General features: G+C 43.2%; 1 protein-coding gene across 5 annotated transcripts in view; it reads left to right on the top strand.

Annotated features, from left to right (window-relative positions):
• DCAF6 (DDB1 and CUL4 associated factor 6) overlaps positions 1-20994 on the top strand; it is a 992542-nt gene that overhangs the window by 332882 nt on the left and 638666 nt on the right. The gene's annotated exons all lie outside the window — the stretch shown is intronic.

Genomic DNA, 20994 nt, shown 5'->3' with positions numbered 1-20994 from the left:
ATGTAAAAATGGACACACACTTATGGAAACGTAAAAAACATGCAGGTATTGAAAAATTGCATATATTTGTGTAGTTTTTTTCTTGTATTTTAATATATGCGCTAAACTTTCATTAAAAATTAGATGTGAACAGCCTTTAACTTTACATTTTGTAGTAAGATAATTCTAAAATATCTTGCGGCCAAAGGATCCTTATTTCCATTTGTCTGCTGGCATGGCTGTTTGCACGCTGATACCAGGAAGCTTTTATGTTGCCTTCAGTAAGGGATGGATGTTTTATTTTACATTGTGCTGGATGATCTGCAAAATGAATGCACCTTGGTGTTTTCCCATCATTGGAGCCCTTTTACACGGGGCAATAAATCATTCAGTTTCTACATCCAGCTGGAATTTGAATGATTATCATTCACTGTAAATGCCCCGACTAAACGGCAAACGGGAATTCATTTGCTTTTCATTAGTCATTCATTTTCTGCATGCATAAAGCTGATTAATTGGTCGCACCTTTTGGTCTTTTTTCCAGGGTGAATAATCCCAATTTTGATAGCCTCTCTGGGTATTCTAGTCCTTCCATTCCGTTTATTAATTTAGTTGCCCTATTTTGAGCCACCTCCAAGCATTTTAATGTCTTTCCTCAGCCCCGGTGTCCAAAACTGTACACAGTATTACATGTGAGGCCTGACAAGTGCTTTATATAGTGGAAGAATAATGTTCTCGTCCCTCGCCCCTATACCTCTTTTAATACACCCCCAATTTTTTTTTGCCTTTGCCGTAGCTGACTGGCATTGATTGCTTCAGTTAAGTTTTCAGTCAACTAGTACCCCCAGGTCTTTTTCCATATCACTTTTCTCTGGCAGTACCTCATTTAGCATATATTAGTGACATCCGTTTATACTGCGCATGTGCATAACCTTACATTTATCAATATTGAACTTCATTTGCTATTTTTCTACTCAAGCCCCCCAACTTATTGAGGACCATTTGTAGTTGTACACTGTCCTCTGTTGTATGAATTATTTTGTATCGTCTGCAAATATTGATATTTTACTGTGCAGTCCTTCTGTCAGGTCATTGATAAATATATTGAACAGAATGGGGCCTATTACTGAACCCTGTAGTACCCTACTAGCAACGTTGGCCCAATCAGAGAATGAACCATTTATTACCACCCTCAGCGTTTTTTTTTTTTTTATCTCTGAGCCAGTTCTTTACCCGATAAGTAAAAGCAAAAAAGCTCACCCATTGATATCCGTGCTGCTCCCATTGTAGTATACCGGCTTAGGATTCCATCAGAACAGTTCCGCCGCCCAGTCTGATGCGGCATGCATATGAAGTAACTGTAGAAGGCTACTGTTCTTGCCGTGGAAATTCAAAAACCTTTATTATTAGAAGTGCATACATAAAAGGTCAAATGCTACACAGATGCAGGACGCGTTTCGACTCTATGGAACAGAGTCTTGATCACCTGATTTGGGAAGTTACCTCACTTCCTTAACCCCTTAATGACGCGGCCCTTTTTCTTTTTCCATTTTCGTTTTTTCCTCCCCCCTTTAAAAAAATCGTAACTCCTTTATTTATCCATCGCCGTCGCTGTATGAGGGCTTGTTTTTTGCGAGTTGTATTTTTTAATGGTGCTATTTAAAGTACCATATAAAGTACTAAAAAACTTTAAAAAAATTCTAAGTGGAGTAAAATGAAAAAAAACGACATTTCGCCATCTTTTAGTGCGTCTTGTTTCTATGGCGCACAAACGGCAACAATAACGACATGATAACTTTACTGTATGGGCCGGTACGATTACTACGATACCAAACTTGTATCGTTTTTTTTTTTTTCCTTTCTAATAAAGAGCTTCTGTCATTGGTGTCTATCTTTTTAATTGCTTTTTTGAGGTTATTTTTACTGCATAATATATCACAAATTTCTTTTCCATGGAATATGAAATCTTGTTATAACTTTTTTATTTTTCTGCCAACATAGTTATGTGAGGGCTCATTTTGTGCGGTATGTCCGGTCGTTTACACGAAATTTATGTTCAAGACACATTTGCATTTTTTTAACTAAATTTTTGTTTTAAAAATTCATATCAAACAAAATTTATGTTCAAAACACATTTGCATATGTTTTTTTAAAATAAATTCTTGTGTTAAAAATTCATATCAAACAAAATTTATGTTTAAAACACATTAGCATAGATTGTTATGCCATATTCAAGGTTTTCAATATAATTTAAGTCTTGTCTGTCTTTTGGTAAATGGTGCCCTGTATTAATGTTCCATATGCTCATTTGAGTATTTAACTACATATTTGATTGACCGCTACTTAAACTGTGAAAGCACCAATATAATATACATTGTGGAATGCACCAGTTGCAATCTACAATACATTGGATGTACTGGAAGAAAATTTAAGACGAGAATTCAGGAACACCTAAGATATATTAAAAATGAGAATAAAAGCTCAGGAGTGGCAAAACACTTCATTGAAACGCATAATAGAAATGTAGACACATTTATTGCATATGGCATTGAGATGGTTAAAAAAGGCAGGAAACGGGGGCGTGGCTTAGCAAGCAAGGAGAGAGGACGCACGCCATTTTGCTCCTCCACAAAATCTCCTTTTCCAACCCTTTTCTGGACCAATTCAGTGACCCAAACTGAGGCAGATAAGATCACAGCATCTGGGGACCCACCAGAACCCACAACTGGCCCGGACAAGGCTCACCTGGAGATCTGCCGCCGCGGAAAAGGAGCTGGAGAGCCGCGGCCCTGCACACTGGCCCGCGTCCGTGGCCTGATCTGACAAGACCCGCGCTCGGAGACACCCGACGGGGGCCGCTTACGGAGTCCCAAGCAGAGGAGTGTTGCACAAGGTAACCCCAGCCTGCTTGCAGAGGGGAGGCTCCGTCACCCGCAGTGCCCGTGCTCTCACCACAGCGCCCTGTGAATACACAGCCGCGTCTCCCTCTGAATATACCCCCGCAGCCATTGGCCCGCAACTCAGCGGCACATACACTAACCGGGGTGATCCCCCGCTGGACTGGTCCCTACGTTGGGGTCTTCCCCCTCCTGCTCACCAGAGCCGACAATCAGCACGGGCGGGCACACCTGAAGATTAGCGCCCAGCCCCTATCTCCCTGTGAGGCAGCGGCCATCTTTGCCCCCCCCCTTGCCCGGAGTCAGGCAGGCAGGCTGCTCTGCACACCAGCCAGACTGCATTGCACTGCCAGATCAGAGCAAAAAAAGCAAAACAGGGAGGATACTGCAATTCTCCCAGCCCATTCACACAAAGCAAATTTGAAAGCAATACTCACTATCCCTGACGTACAGCAGTGGAACAGAGGTCCTCTCCCCAGAGCTCTCAGACCTACAGCAGGCTCCATTAAAGTGTATTACAGTCCAAATACTAATGCACCACAGCAACATCTAGTGGCCAAAACAGAGATAACCAGGATCTGTACTCATCCCTTTCTCAAAGTACTGAACAAAGCCAATCCTGCCCATTAGACAAAGATAACCTTGGACTCTTAAGTATATTATTTAAAAAAAACAACAAACAAACACAAAGAAAAATAGAATTATCCGGCTCACCCCGGCAGTAAAGATCGCCACACTGTGAAAGTGGCCCTCCCTGCAAAACATCTGCCAAACAACTCTCCACTAATGTGAATAAAAATACATCCTACTCCCAACGTAGTGACATCAGGAAACAGATACAATGAGAAAAATCACCAAGAGCGCCAATCCGGAAACAAACAAAAGTTCTAAAACACCTAACAAATCACTTGAGAAAGAAAAAAAAAACTAAAAGACTTACACCCAATTGCTCAAAACCTACAAGAACCAAAACCATCATAGAAGAAGACAAAAATACACCTATGTCGGCCGTACCCTCATATCTGGACAGCGACTCTGAGGAGGAGGTGCGCACACAAGAGGAGTCGAATTTGAGAAACTACATCAAAGCACTACCCACCAAAGAGTGCATGAGAGATCTCTTCAGGGAATTCACCCAGACAATAAAAGAAGAAATCTCAGAACTAAGAAAGGACGTTAAACAAATTTACTCAAGAGTGCAAACCTTGGAGGATAACTACACACAAATGACACACCATTCTGAGAGGGTGACAGAAATCCTTGTCGATAAACAAAAAGAAGCCTACTTTCAAAAACTGTAAATCGATGATCTTGAAAATCGTTCAAGGAGAAACATACAGGTCAGGGGAATCCCAGAGTCGATCTCAGATAAAGAAATACCAACAGTGTTTTTTGCCATTTTCATAGAATTGTTGAACAAACCGGAAGGTTTTGACCTGGGCATTGAGAGAGCACATCGCGTCTTCAGACCGAAATCAATCAATGCAGACAAATCCAGGGACATACTCTGCTGCTTACAAAGCTTCAAAATTAAAGAGGAAATCCTGCACAAAGCTAGACTAGCAAAAAGGATAGAATATGATGACAAGGAGCTCATGATATTTCAAGACCTATCCAGATTGACTCTTGACCTCAGAAGACAACTCCAGCCTTTAACCAAAGCTCTAAGAGACAAAGCTATAGCCTACAAATGGCTGTTCCCCTTTGGCCTGGCCATATCCGGCACCAACAGGTCATGGACCATCAGAACTCCCGAGGACCTTCCATACGTCTTGCCCAATCTAAACCTGAGCCATATCCAAATACCAGACTGGACTTCGGCTAAGAGGCTTCAGAACCTACCCGCTCTTCCAACCTGTGAGAATTGGTCATCAGCAACTTCGCGTAAAGTCAAAAAATCTCGCACTCAGGACACAAGCCCAAACAAACCACCCAGAAGAGGTCCGCTCAACGACGATACCTGAACATTCCTTTAAATTTCTTTACAAAAGATACATCGTGACATGGCCTCTTCCCTTTGACTTCACTGTTCGCTTCACAGCTGTTATATGTCTATATACTTCTGTTTCCCTTTAACTTTTTTATATCCACAAATTTTCAGACTACATTGGGAGCCGTGGTTCTTCCCCCTACGCCGCTCCACGCCCCCGCAAATTCTCTAATTTCTGCTCGATAATCTGGTTCCAGTAAGGACTTTGTCCCCAAATCTGGTCCAGCAGCAAAAGGTTAAAAGAATGTTACTTCTAACTGGTCCATCAAAGACCAGCTGTTATGGGTTATGTGTTTCTTTTTTTATTATGTTCAAAATTGTCATGACCGTTCTGCTGATACCATCTGCCCAAAATTGCTCCCTACAAAACAGTTCCATGGCTAATATACACTTAGCCTCATTTAACGTAAAAGGTATTAACATTCCACAAAAGAGGTCTCAAATACGACATTACCTAAAGAAACAGGGCGTAGATATAATTTTTTTTCAAGAAACTCACTTTAAGATAAACTACATCCCTCTCACTAAAAACAAGACCTACACTAAATGGTTTAACGCCACTACCCCAATGAAAAGACATAGAGGCGTAGCTATTGTTCTACACAAAAGAGTCCCCTTCCAAACATTGAATGTCTTAACTGACCCAGAGGGTAGATTTATTTTCGTCAAGGGCTCAATAAGTGATAGAGTAATCACCCTAGCAAACATATATGCCCCTAACTCTAACCAAGACGCTTTTTTCGTGACAGTCACGAAGCACTTACAAGAATTCTTTGAGGGGGACATTATAATAGGGGGGAACTTCAATGTACCACTTAGCCCCACTTTGGACACGTCCAATGGCTCCTCAGCGGTCCCCCTCTCCAAAATTAGAAAAATTCAAAAACAGCTGGCCGACCTCCACCTGATAGACCCTTGGAGAGTCCTCAACCCTAACTCAAGAGACTACTCCTTTTATTCCGCGGTCCACAAAAAATATTCAAGAATAGATCTCTTTTACATCAAACACTCACTCTTAGACGCAATCACCAAAACATCCTATGACCCAATTTTATACTCTGATCACGCTCCAATCTTCATGAAGATAGCTATCTCCCCTAAAAAGAGATCAACGTCCAATTGGCTATTAAATGACAGCCTGTTAAAACACAAAGAGGACATTGAATACATACAAAGAGGTCTACAACATTACTTTGAAGAAAACGCAATAGAATCATGCAGTCCCGCGACCCTCTGGGAAGCACACAAGGCGGTAGTAAGAGGCCTCCTCATTGAATTAGGTGCAAGAAAAAAAAAGGAAAAAGAGAGGGAGTTCACCCTTCTCACTGAACAGATCAAACACATAGAAACCTGTAATAAGAAAAATGTTTCACCTCAATACGAAAGACAATTATTTAACCTACGCTCCAAATTAAAGGAGATCTTGAACCAAAAATTGGAAAAATACCTGTTCTTCGCAAAATATAAACACTATGCCTTAGCGGATAAGTGTGGGAAAAAATTGGCAGCCCTAATTAAAACACAAAATGCGAAAGCCTTTATCCCCAAAATAAAAGATAAAAACGACACAATACATCATAAAACGTCGGAGATCTCAAACATCTTTCACGAATTTTATTCGGACCTATATAATCAAAATTCCAAAGAGTCCTTCTCAACCAAACGACAAAAAAATTCAAGTTTTTCTAGACTCGGTCAAACTTCCCAATGTTCCCATAATCCATCTACATTCGCTCCTCAAGCCGATTAGCCCCCGAGAGGTGGAAGAATGTATTCAAGCAGCCCCGAACGGGAAGAGCCCTGGGCCAGATGACTTTGGATCTTTATACTTCAAAACCTTTAGAGAAATCCTCACCCCACATCTGGTTAATTACTTTAATTTCATCTCTGCAGGAAACCCTTTCCAAAAAGAAGCTCTGGCGGCACATATTACATTAATCCCCAAACAGGGAAAAGACCCTTCTTTATGCAGTAGTTATAGACCCATATCCTTTATTAACAACGACATTAAAATTTACGCTAAAATCCTAGCCAACAGGATTAAGGTGTTCCTACCTGAACTGATTAACCCTGAACAAGTGGGCTTTGTACCAAACAGAGAAGCAAAGGATAACACCCTAAAACTACTCAACATAATGCATACAGCACACCACAACAACTCTCCACTTGCCCTTCTCACTACAGACGCCGAGAAGGCTTTCGATAGAGTGGACTGGCTATTCCTACAAATGTCCCTTGCGACGTTCGGTTTCCCAGAAGCATTTATTGATAAGATCATGGCCTTGTACTCTTTCCCCTCGGCCAAAATCAAAATCAACTCTGAGTTCTCCCCAGCAGTCAGAATTAATAATGGTACCAGGCAGGGTTGCCCTCTCTCCCCCCTATTATTTATTTTAACCATGGAAACTTTTCTGTAAAAAAATCAGACAAAACAATAAAATCACAGGTATGAAATGCGGTGCGAGGAAACATAAATCAGCCTCCTATGCAGACGACATGCTGTTCTTTCTTACAGACCCCAAAACCGCTATCCCCGAAATTTTGCACGAGTTCAAGAACTTTGGCCAGATCTTCAATTTTAAGTTAAACCTTTCAAAATCTAAATTACTAAATATAAACATTAACCAAGACTCCTGGTCAGAGATCTCCAAAAGTTCGCCTTTTAAAAACACAAGTAAACAAATCACATACTTAGGGGCAAGAATATCTAGGACCGCAGCAGATCTGTACCACCTAAACTATATACCCTTACTTGAGAAAATGGAGAAGGACCTCAACTCTTGGCATCCCCTGCCGATTTCCTGGTTCGGCAGAAAAAACCTAATTAAAATGATTTACCTACCCAGAATACTATACACTTTACAAACACTTCCTATAGAGGTCCCACGGCTCTTCTTCACTAAAATAAAAAATCTTGTAGCAAAGTTTATATGGCAGAGCAAGGGACACAGGGTCAAGCACACAATGCTCATCAAAACCAAAAAATACGGCGGAATTGGACTCCCTGATTTTGAACTGTATTGGACTGCTTCACACCTGAACCGCGTGGTGGACCTGTCCCGCCAATCCAGCTCCAAACTGTGGGTGGAACTAGAGCTCCTCTCACTAAGTAACAATCAGAAACTTCCACCCTGGCCTATCCCATACAACAAAGTTAAATTGAAGCAAATCCAAAACCCTTACACTAAACTAACCCTAAGCCTATGGCAGAAATTAAACAAGAAACATAAATTAATTCCCCAGACCAGGGGCTACACCCCGCTGCCCGCAAATATACCCAACAAATTTAGGGCACTCAAACAAAAAATTATGAACGACCTCTACCTCAAGACCAGGCAATGTTGCGATCTTATCAAAGACAAATCCGTACCCCAAGACTTACAGTTCATAAACCGCCTGGGGGATATTTCACTTAGCCCCGAAGATCTACATATCATTAGAGATTCAGTGGTGCTACATTCCCCAGACATCATTGATACAGATAAAAACTTATTATTTCATAAACTATTTTGGAGCCTCCAGCCCATCAAAAGCCCAGTTTCTAAAATTTACAGGACATTAACAAGATAAACATAATCCCTCCTACATAGCCCATTGGGAATCCGAATTAAACACGACCTTTACCATGGACGAGATAAACGATATGCTAGCCAGATCCCACTCGACTTCTTCCTCAACTAGGTTCCAAGAACTCAATTATAAAATAGTATCTAGATGGTACAAACCCCCAGTGCTGCTAAACAAAATAGACCCTGACTACTCCCCGCTATGCTGGAGATGTTCAGCTGGCATTGGATCATACTCCCACATATGGTTCTCATGCCCACTCCTGCAACCCTTCTGGTCGGAGATTCAGAAGCTGCTAAGCACCATCTTCAAATCCAACATTTCCCTTACCCCTGAGGCTGTCCTCCTAAACCTAGATATCCCAGGCCTTGCATCGGAACATAAATCCTCTCTCCCTTTTTTTCTAAACGCAGCTAAGATCCTAATTCCAAGATATTGGAGAGACAGCACCGTTCCCTCCATATCGGAATGGTACAAAGAGGTGAACACGATTTGCTCCTTTGAGAGGGTCAAGGCCAAACGAGTTGGGGACCCAACGAGATTCTATGACATCTGGAACAAGTGGCTCTCTTTCATACATAGCCCACTCTCTCAACCCACTGCTACCCCTTGACCATTGAAGTCTCTTCTAATTAACATATCAGCCCTTTACATTCTACCCCCGAAGTCCCATTCGACCATCGCCCCTCATAAACCATCGCTCACTGTACTCTCAACAGAGCGGTCACCATTTTCATATCTGTTATGTATTTGATTGATTATTGTTTTTGTGATTATCCATTGTTGCCCCTGTTTTCTTTTGCTTTCAGTAATCCCCCCCCCCATACTTTCTTTTACCAATCAAAAATAAAGAATATATATTTTTAAAAAAGGCAGGAAACTCAAGGTAGATCAGAAGGCATTATTCAAAAGGGAAGCCTATTGGATGTTAAAATGAGATACTAGACATCCAAGAGGTTTAGATTTTAGAGCAGATTTATTGTATATTTACTGAAAGGAATGTTTGGGGGTTTTTTTTGTTTTTTTTCTTTATTAAATTCTTGTGTTAAAAATTCATATCAAACGAAATTTATGTTTAAAACACATTTGCATTTTTTTAACTAAATTTTTGTTTTAAAAATTCATATTAAATGAAATTTATGTTCAAAACACATTTGCATATTTTTTACTAAATGTTTGTTTTAAAAATTCATATCAAACAAAATTTATGTTCAAAACACATTTGCATGTTTTTTTTTTAAATAATTTCTTGTATTAAAAATTCATATCAAACTAAATTTATGTTTAAAATACATTAGCATAGATTGTTATGACATATTCAATGTTTTCAATATAATTTGTCTTGTCTGTCTTTTGGTAAAAGGTGCCCTGTAATAATGTTCCATATGCTCATTTGAGTAACTAATTTGTCTATCTTAATGATCTCCGAATTTAATGTTATATATTATCATTAAGGGTTGATTTACCAGCTGCTACTGATTGTTTTTAGCTTGGTTTTAAACACGGTCAGCTATTTAAGGAAGTGAGGTAACTTCCCAAATCAGGTGATCAAGACTTTGTTTCATAGAGTCGAAACACATCCTGCATCTGTGTGGCATTTGACCTCTTATGTATGCACTTCTAATAATAAAGGTTTTTGAATTTCCACGGCAAGAATAGTAGTCTTCTACAGTTACTCCAGTTCTTTATCCAGCTGCACATGTTTTTGTCCAGACCAAGCTGTATCGTTTTATATCAACCTATTATGCGGCACAGTGTCAAATGCTTTAGAAAAGTCCAGGTATGCAAGATCAATAGACTCTTTGAGGTCCAGCCTAGAACTTACTTTGTTGTAGAAGCTGATCAAAGTGGTCTGACATGATCGACCCCTCATGAACCCAATGCTGATGAGAAGTTATACTATGGTTTTCTTTGAGGTATATCAGGAAACCCCTTGAATATTTTTCCAATTATTGAAGTGAGACTTACTGGTCTGTAGTTATCAGTCTCTCTTTTAGACCCTTTTTTGTATATTGTAAGCACATTGGCAATACGCCAATCCAGTGGTACAAGCCCGGTCTCAATACAGTCCCTAAATATAAGAAATAGCGGTCTATCTATCACGTCACTTAGTTCCCTTAGAACCCTTGGCTGTATTCCATGTTGACATCAATGTTTTTTTAGCTGGCTCTGTACTGCTTCCTGTGTAAGGCAGATGATATTTAGGGGGGTCATTTTAACTCCTTGCATCACGTGTGGCATTTCTCTTTCTTTCATGAATATACTTGAGAAAAAAACTATTTAATAGATTCACCCCCACCTTCCACATCATCTTCTACGGTTTCTCCTGCATTATTAGTTAAAGGGACAGTGCTTTCAGTGCAAATCCTTTTAGTGCTTATATAAAAGAAAAATAGTTTAGGGTTATTTTTGCTCTCTTTGGCAGTCAGTCTCTCTTCTTCCTCCTTGGCAGTTTTGTATCTTTTTCTTACATAATTAGTTTTTTTCCCGGTATGTTTTTAGCACTTCTTCACTGTCTTCTTGTTTTAGTAATTTAAACGCTTTCTTTTTTTCACTTATTGCCCCCTCACAGTCTTGTTGAGCCACATTGGTTTCCTTCCATTTGTAGTTCTTTTATTCTAGGTTCCTTAAAAAGGAAATGAAGTTTATTCTGTGGGTCAGTGCGATTACAGTGATTCTCAATTTATATGCAGTTTTATATTTTACTATAACAGTCAACTGTTGTGATCAGAGCTAGCTCCGAAAATGGCAATTGGCAATTTCTGTTGGCTGTGAAAAACAGCTGATAGACTGCTTCATACCCAGCGGCTATGCTCTCGAACACTCTTCATACACCAGTGTTTTTCTACTCCAGTCCTCAAGGCTCTCCAGCAGGTCATGTTTTCTGAATATCCTATAGCTGTGGTGGGGAGCCTATGGCACGTCGTCAGCTTTTCACCACAATAGTGATTACCGTCCAGGGTGCCGCAAGTCCCCGACCGGTAATTACGCAGCGGCGCTGGTCCTGATGCACACTCTGATGTCAGTGTGCACCCGGGATCCTCCTCTCCTGAGTCCTTTCCTCCTTAGTTCCACAGAAGAGGAGAAGGGCAAAAATGTTCCGGGCTCACACTGCTGTCAGTGTGCAACCTGCGATCAGCGCCGAGAAAAGGGAGGAGCGGCACTGACTACAAGGAGGAGGTATGTATATGGGTTGGGGGGCTATTACTACTGGGGCTACTGTGGGGTTAATATTACTACTGGGGAGGTTAGTAACTAGAGCTAGTGTGGGATTAATATTACTACTCGGGCTATGGAGGGGGTTAATATTATTACTGGGGCTACTGAGGGGATTATTACTACTACTGGGGCTACTGAGGGGGTTATTAATACTACTGGAGACACTATTACTGAGGGGGTTATTAATACTACTGTGACTACTGAAGGAGTTATTAGTACTACTGAGGCTAATGAGCGGTTATTATTACTGTGGCGTTAATATTACTACTGGGGCTACTGTGGTGTTAACATTACTACTACTGTGTGTTTTTTTTTTTTAACATTTTCTTTTTATTGAAAGAAAGAAAAATTGCCAGTAAGTTGAAAGAAATCTGGCCTCACAGGGCCCAATTAGTCACGTATACAAGGTGTTAATATCGTTGCTTGAATAGTACATAAACAATATATATGCTACACTCGGCAAGACAAAAATACTGGCAAAAATTAGGGGGAGGAAAGGGTAGGGAGAGAGGGGGGGGGCAGGGCGGGTGAACATGGGGGTTCAAGGGGCATAGGGGGGAGGGGGGAAAAGGGGAAATGGGAATAACAAATGGCAAGCATATTGTCCTTTTGTCAGGTAGGAAGAGTAAGGCAAACCATTTTACTTAGTGTATGTTATTCTGTTTTGTTAGTTATTTAAGTTGTTTCTGTTTCCCTGAAACTGAATCTAAGGCGTCCAGAGGGATGTGAATTCGTCCCTTTTACCGGATTCCCAGGCAAGTACCTCTTCAAAACTATATATTTGTGAAATTATTTCTAACCAGAGGAGGGGGACAGTGAGTTTGGCCGTTGTCAATAGAGTTGTTGGCAAGCTTTTGTTTGAGGGATTAAACCGGTTTGTAGGCAGCCAAATCAGAATCTCCTCCGGTCTGAAGGAAAAGGAAGTGTGGCAAATTTTGTTAATGTAATTTGAAACTGCCTGCCAAAAAGGTCTGATTTTTGGGCAGTGCCACCATATGTGCAATGCGGTTCCCTTCTCTGTCTCACATCTCCAACATATATCAGAAGTCCCAGGGCTCGTTTTAGATAATATTGCCGGGGTCCTATACCACCTGGTTAAAGTTTTATATGAATTCTCTTGGATTCGTACACATCTGGAGAAGCCATGTGAATTTTTTATGACTTTAAGGGTTTCTTCTCTAGTGAGACTAAGTCCCAGTTCTCTCTCCCATTCCCTTAGGAACTAAGGTTTCTCAGGTGAGATCTGTAAAAGGAGGCCTTTATATACTTGTGTGACCAATCTCTTCGGTCGCAAGGGGTGGGAGACATAAGTCTCGAACCATAGGGGATCTCTAAGTTTGCTAGAACTAGACGTCTGAAACTGCTTCAGAGAATGGTAGAGACCCGCTCTGCTCAGAAAGTCTAGAGCAAGGTGGGCAAACCTAGTGTCTAACTGAGCCTGATTTGTGAGTTTGGGTCCTTTGAGGATATCGTGAATCGTAAGGTCCTTAAAGGGGTTGTCTAGCCGTCCACACTGATTTTTTTTCCCCCCATGAATGCCCTGTGGAGTAAAAGCATCACACACTACAGCTTTACTTATAAAAAACGATATTTTGCTCACCTTTTTATTCCTTTTCTTCCCCTTATAAAGCTTGCTGAAGAATTTTTCAAAGATGGCGCCGCTGGGTAGTTCCCATGATGCATTGCTGCCTCTCTCTCCCCAGCATGCGCGCTCCCGATGACACCGGTCACATGACTGGAGGATCGGCGTCATAAGGGAGACGCACGCTTCACTGCTTTGAATGGAGCAGGCAGCCGGCCGGCTCCATTCAAAGCAATGAGAGGGCAGTATGATCTCCTGCTACTGCTGTGACAGCTGTAGCAGGAGATTACTTCTTCTCCAAGGCATGTCCCCTCATCACTGGACAATGATGAGGGGACATGCTGGGGAGATGACGGAATCTCCTGCTACAGCTGTCACAGCAGTAGCAGGAGATCGCACTGCTCTAGCAGTACGTTCAATAGCAGAGGATCGCGATCCTCTGCTATTGAAAGTAGCACCAAGCATGCCCTACACACACACACACACACACACACGCCCACCCCCCTCACAGTGCCCCCTCCACACCGCCCCCCTCCAGTACCCCCCCCCACAGTCCCCCCTTCACAGTGCCCACACACAATGCACCCCCCCACAATGACCTCCCCACAGTGCCCACACACAATGACCTCCCCACAGTGCCGCCACACAGTGCACCCCCCACAATGACCCCCCTACAGTGTCCTCCACAGTACACCCCCTCAGTGCCCCCACCACACACATGCCCCTCCACAGTGTCACTCCTCACAGTGCACCCCCCACAATGCCCCTACCACAGCCCCCCCCCACAGTGCACTCTTGCACAGTGTCCCCCACAGTACCCGCCCCCTAAAAATGCCCCCCCACAGTGCCCCCACCACAGTGTCCCCCACAGTCGTCGTCCCTCCCAGGACCCACCATTCACAATAGACACAGCTCACCTCCCTGCACAGGCAGGATTACACCCTGGGATAAATTACTGTGACAGCCAACCGCCCACCCCCCCAGCGCGCTAAATTACTGTCACAGCCAACCGCCCACCCCCCCAGCGCGCTAAATTACTGTCACAGCCCCCCTCCCACCCCACAGCAACAAATTACTGTGACAACACCCCACTCTTTCCCCGGCGACAAGTCTATGTGACAGCACCACCACCTCCGCAAGAAGTCTATGTGACAGCACACCCACCTCCTCAAGAAGTTTGTGACAGCACACCCACCCCCACAAGAAGTCTATGTGAAAGCACACCCACAACCGCAAGAAGTCTATGTGAAAGCACACCCACAACCGCAAGAAGTCTATGTGACCACAAACTCCACAGCGACAAGTCTATGTGACAGCACCCAACAGCGACAACTCTGTGACATCACACCCACCCCCGCAAGAAGTCTGTGACAGCACACTCCACAGCGACAAATCTATGACAGCACACCCACCCCCGCAAGAAGTCTATGTGAAAGCACACCCACCCTGCAAGAAGTCTATGTGACAGCACCCAACAGCGACAAGTTTATGTGACTGCACCCCCACCTCCGCAAGAAGTCTATGTGACAGCACCCAACAGCGACAACTCTATGTGATAGCACCCCCACCCCCGCAAGAAGTCTATGTGACAGCACCCAACAGCGTCAAGTCTATATGACAGCACCCCCACCTCCGCAAGAAGTCTATGTGACAGCACTCAACAGCGACAACTCTATGTGACAGCACCCCCACCCCCGCAAGAAGTCTATGTGACAGCACCCAACAGCGACAAATCTATGTGACAGCACACCCACCCCCGCAAGAAGTCTATGTGAAAGCACACCCACCCTGCAAGAAGTCTATGTGGCAGCACCCAACAACGACAACTCTGTGACAGCACCACCACCTCTGCAAGAAGTCTATGTGACAGCACCCAACAGCGACAAGTTTATGTGACTGCACCCCCACCTCCGCAAGAAGTCTATGTGACAGCACCCAACAGCGACAACTCTATGTGACAGCACCCCCACGCCCGCAAAAAGTCTATGTGACAGCACCCAACAGCGACACGTCTATGGGACAGCACACCCACCCCCGCAAGAAGTCTATGTGACAGCACACTCCACAGTGACAAGTCTATGTGACAGCACCCAACAGCGACACGTCTATGTGACAGCACCCAACAGCAACAAGTTTATGTGACAGCACCCCCACCTCCACAAGAAGTCTATGTGACAGCACCACCACTTCCGCAGGAAGTCTATGTGACAGCACACCCACCCCACAAGAAGTCAATGTGACAGCACCTCGACACCAGCCCCCCCCCCCCCCCCACGGCATCTGACGGCCCGGCCACCTCCAGCACCCCCCCCCCCCCCCTCACACACCCCCGCGGCATCTGACAGCCCGGCAACCTCCAGCACCTCCCCCCCCTGCTTCATCTGACAGCCTGGCCACCTCCAGCACCCCCCCTCCCCCCCCCCCCCCCCCGCGGCATCTGACAGCCTGGCCACCTCCAGCATTTCCCCCCCCCCCCCCCCGACAGCCCGGCTACCAGCCCAGCCCTCCCCTCAGATTCTTACCTCACAGGTGAAGATCCAGCAGCCGCGCGTCCCCTTCAGGCAGACCAGAGCTTCCCAGCAGCTGAAGCTCTACTGCACATGCGCAGTAGAGAGAAGAAGCGCGTCCTCGACGTCCCGTCAAGACAAGGAGCCGGCCCAACATGAAGAACAGAAGACTTGTCGTAACCATGGACGACGGAGGAGCAACACAGGGGGGGCACCCCTAAAGGTAAGTCAATAACTTCTGTTTGCCTAATTTACCATGCACAATGTATATTACAAAGTGCATGGTAATCGGCAAACAGAAGTAATGAGATTTATTCTTTATGGCCGGACAACCCCTTTAAGTTTGTCCCAGATCCCCTCTGCCCTGAGCAGTCTATTCGCCAAGATAGCTGGTATCAAGGAGGCGGGGGTCATTGGGGGAAGTGAGTGTTTCCCAGCTATCTCCGAGTGTACCGACCTGAGCACTTTAATTGTGCCTTTTGTAATGGGGCTAAGTGACTGGCACTTACCTAGTGGAGGTCCGTCCACCCAAAGTAGGACCTGGTTGTCCTTACCCAGCATATTCCTTTGTACGCAAAGAGTAGGGGAGGTTGTCTCAGAGTCTATCAGGGAGATCCATCTGGCAATGTGAATCACTTTATAGTATAATTGCAGATTCGGTAGGCCAGTGCCTCCTTGAGAGCGTTTTTGAACTAGGAAAGAAAACGCCAAACGTGGTTTGTGTTTGTCCCAATCGAATCCCCTAAACAGCCTATGGATTTGAGAAAAGAAGAAGCTAGGGACTTCTATTGGAACTGTGTGGAGTATATAGATGATAGATGGCAAAATATATGTAGATATAAGGTTTTTTCTGCCCAGCCATGAAATTAATGGCAAGTTGATTTGCTTAAGCTGATTTTTCACTTTTTTAAAGAGTGGAATATAGTTGGTGTCATACAAGTGGGAGGGGTTAGACATTAGCTATATACCTAGGTATTTAATGGTTGAAGGTGGCCATCTGAAAGCGAATTGTTTTTTATATTTAAATGTTTTTATTAAACTCTTTTCCACATTACAAAAATAAACAGGAAATACATTTGTTGTATTACAATAACATTATGAGTATGAATGTTCAATAAAAGAGAACAATTTTCCTTGAGAATCTATATATATAAAGACGAAAGCCCTCACTGACTCATTCACTGACTGACTCATTCACTGACTCACTCACTCACTGACTGACTGACTGACTCGCCAAAAGTTGTCCAACTTCCCGATGTCGTAGAAACATGAATTTTGGCACAAGCATAGATTATCTCCAAAATAGGAAAAGTAATTGGGTCCCAACTCGATTATTCACTTCTAGCGCAAAAGAATTGGCGTCGAAATTTAACGTACGTAATCTAAATCTCTCACTTCCTAGGTTTCACAGTTGCAGGAAGAACACCTGGATGTAAAACTAATTCGTCACAGTGAGGGTTCTATTTGTAGTCTCTAAAACGTAACCTTTATTCAAACTCAAAAATAAAAAGGATTTTTTTGCTCAAAATCCTGACTTATAGACACACGAACAAAAAAGAGAATATAAAATCTAACCCCTATCAAATGATGGGGAAAGAACAACATATGAGCCGCCTTTGGAAAGTGTTTGGTAACAACAATACCGGAATATCAAAATTCCCAGTTTTCTTATCCCAAATTCCAGTCTTGGATAACTTGGGATTGAGAATACAAGAAAGGTCGGCTTGACAAGAATAGTGTTCCCACCTCCGCGAACAAATACTACAGCTATTCAATATGTAGGTAATCAAAAACGAGCTCCAGCGTTAAAGCGGGTGCACCATTCCTACTCTTGATAAATGCTGTTTGTTTCGTCAAAAGGCCGTAGCTGTGTATCAGGGTTGAAAGTTGGCACACTTTTTACGGCTAGTCAGAAAGTATTAAAAATAGAGCTGACATCAATAAGTCGCTACGGCTCAACAAAAAAAAAATTTTTTTGTGAGCAGATGGCAAACAAAAGGCCAAAAATGCAGTACATCAAACTGCAGAATAGGTTCTTAATTGGGTTCAACGCGTTTCCGCTACGGATAAAGTAGCCTCATCAGGAACCACCAAAGTTACAATCCAATAGGTCAGCTTTAAAAGTGACCGGTAAAACCCAAAGTTGGGAGATACCCTTCATCAATCAAGAGGAGACAGACGATGCTATCACTAGGTAAAGACAAACCCAGTTTCCCCCAGAATAAAGTTGCAGGAACAAAATAAAAAATGGCAGCAACCAGCCTCTGTGGTAGGCAGGTAGCTATGAATGAGCTCTGTGTCTAGTTGGGTTCATATAGTGGAGTAGACCCTCCCTTATTAGGGGTATGTAGCCTTACCGCCAATAAAGTCAGGTTGATTCTGGAGCTCCACCCAATAGGAGCGGAGAAAATCCCGACCGAACAAAGCAATCTAGATGTGCAATCAGTAGAGAGTTTAAAGCGCATCCTTATCCTAGATCGCTTTGTGCTCATCAAGGCGTATCATATAAGCACTTAATGCGCCTTCCGATGTGTCTCGGAGTGTAAGACACTGCTTGTGTAGATATCCAAGGAGTCACATGACTCGTCCCGATCATGTGACCCAGTGATGACGTAATGCCAGGTCCCGTCTCCCCGGGCGGCGGGGCTGAGCCATGAAATTAATTCTGTGTGCTCTAATAGAGGATACCTAAGGCAAAGGTATGATCTCTTTGCCTGTTAAGTTGTTTTCTAAGAGCCGTTCGACCCTCCGCAACTAGGAGGTGTGGCTTCATGAATGACGTGCTCAGTCAAGTGACCATAGGAGGTCACCTGCATACGTGATGACGTCAGTGCAGGACGCACTGTTGTAGTTTTTTTGCTCTCATTACAGCTCAAAGTACTATAGATGTCGGCGTAACAAGTCATGTGATCGGGCACCGTTTCCAAACATGGAGGTTCCCTCCTCCAATGACGTAGAGCCAAGGGGGAGAGCCGTGCTGTCATTACTATGCCGGGTGCCTAAACATATGTATTTATGATTGATCTTCTCATGCGGTCCGGTGCCTCTAAAGCGGATAATCGCATCATTCAATGTGCAATAATTAAAGGGCAAGATTCCTCATTTATGCCCTCCAATCGTGATTATTATAGTTAAAGGCGTAATAGCGGGACGTGTCTCTAGGATAGGATGCTGAAATAAAGATCACTAGTAGTGACCGCCATATATTGGGTATATAATGTCAGAAGGAAAAATGACATCCCTAAAGGGTGTGTATACCAGTAGATAGGGAAACACCCAGTATATATATAAATTATATAGGCAATGGCTGCAAGGAAGGGGGGAGGGGGAGAGATATAGGAATGGGATAGACAGAGATCTAAGTGGCTAAGTGTTGAAGGGCTAACAGGAAAGTGTCCCTATCAAGGATGGAGAGAGGGGACAATTCTCCATGAGGTCAAAAAAACTAAGGGCTCGTACATGAGGTAAGTGCAGTGATAACCCCACGGGTCCTTTATCAAATGAAACTAGAAAAAGATAGCATTTCATTTAGACCATTGGGCTGTACACAATCTATACGAAATGTCCATTGTGCCTCTTTTTGTAATAATCTTTTGTCTAGGTCACCGCGACGTCCAAAGCTCTTTATGGATTCGACTCCCTGGAATTTTAATAGATCGGGATTTCCATGATGAAATTCCCTCATGTGGTTAGCGACGGGGTTTCCCCCCCCCCCCCCCCGTCTGATGTTTCCCACATGGGCCAATATGCGACGTCTAAATTCCTGTTTCGTTTTGCCAATGTAATTCTTTTTACACGGACAGGTCGCCATATAGACCAAATAGGAAGTTCGATAATTGAAGAATTCTATAAGATTGTAGGATCTGTTGGTACTCGCGCTGGTAATCTTATCTCCTTTTTGAATATTTTGGCAAGCATGACAATGGGAACACGGAAAAGTTCCTTTGGGTTTGAAACCATTCAACCACGTTTCTGGTTGAGGAGTCCTTAGATGACTTTTCACTACCCTGTCTCTAATATTTCTACCCCTCCTGAATGTTAATTGGGGTGTACAGGGTAAGATAGCCTTAAGGTCCGGATCATCCTGGAGAATACCCCAATGTTTCGTAAGGAGTTCACGCATATAGGGGACTCCTGTGTCAAACGTGGAAATGATACGTATTTGATCTTCCGTTTTTCTGCTTTTTGGTACCAACAGGGATGATCTGTTCTGTTCAGTAGAGAACTGATATGCCCTCTCAATAGGGTTATTAGGATAACCTCTGTCAGCAAATCTTTTCTTTAAGTCATTGCTTTGATGTTGGAAATCTTTTTCTTCGGAACAATTGCGTCTAAGTCTCAAGAACTGGCCCTTGGGGATTCCACTTCTTAAAGGGTAGGGGTGGGCGCTCTCCCATGCAAGTAAGTTATTTGAGGCAGTGGGTTTCCTGAATAGAGTAGATTGTAGGGATCTATTGGGGGTCTTGAGTATCCGAATGTCTAAAAACGTAATTGATTCAGATTGAATTTCCATAGTGAGTTTCAAATTTATGGAGTTCTGATTTAATGCATCAACAAATTCGGTAAAGGAATCCCTAGTGCCAGACCACAGGACGAGAATGTCGTCTATATATCTAAGCCACATAATGGCTTTCTCGGTCCATTGTGAAAATTGATCTGTGAACACCATCTAAACCTCCCACCAGCCCAGGAACAAATTTGCGTAAGATTTGTGATTGATCTCTTTACATTTGTCCTCACGAAAAATTATTTTTTATTCAACAACCATCTCTTCCACCAGCTCAGGGGCACCACGATGGGGAGCCCATGTGCCCCATCTTACGCAAATTTGTTCCTGGGCTGGTGGGAGGTTTAGATGGTGTTCACAGATCAATTTTCACAATGGACCGAGAAAGCCATTATGTGGCTTAGATATATAGACGACATTCTCGTCCTGTGGTCTGGCACTAGGGATTCCTTTACCGAATTTGTTGATGCATTAAATCAGAACTCCATAAATTTGAAACTCACTATGGAAATTCAATCTGAATCAATTACGTTTTTAGACATTCGGATACTCAAGACCCCCAATAGATCCCTACAATCTACTCTATTCAGGAAACCCACTGCCTCAAATAACTTACTTGCATGGGAGAGCGCCCACCCCTACCCTTTAAGAAGTGGAATCCCCAAGGGCCAGTTCTTGAGACTTAGACGCAATTGTTCCGAAGAAAAAGATTTCCAACATCAAAGCAATGACTTAAAGAAAAGATT

The sequence above is a fragment of the Eleutherodactylus coqui genome, chromosome 4 (genome assembly GCF_035609145.1).
Source record: "Eleutherodactylus coqui strain aEleCoq1 chromosome 4, aEleCoq1.hap1, whole genome shotgun sequence".
Taxonomy (NCBI): domain Eukaryota; kingdom Metazoa; phylum Chordata; class Amphibia; order Anura; family Eleutherodactylidae; genus Eleutherodactylus; species Eleutherodactylus coqui.
This window is presented reverse-complemented; position numbering and strand designations above follow the sequence as displayed.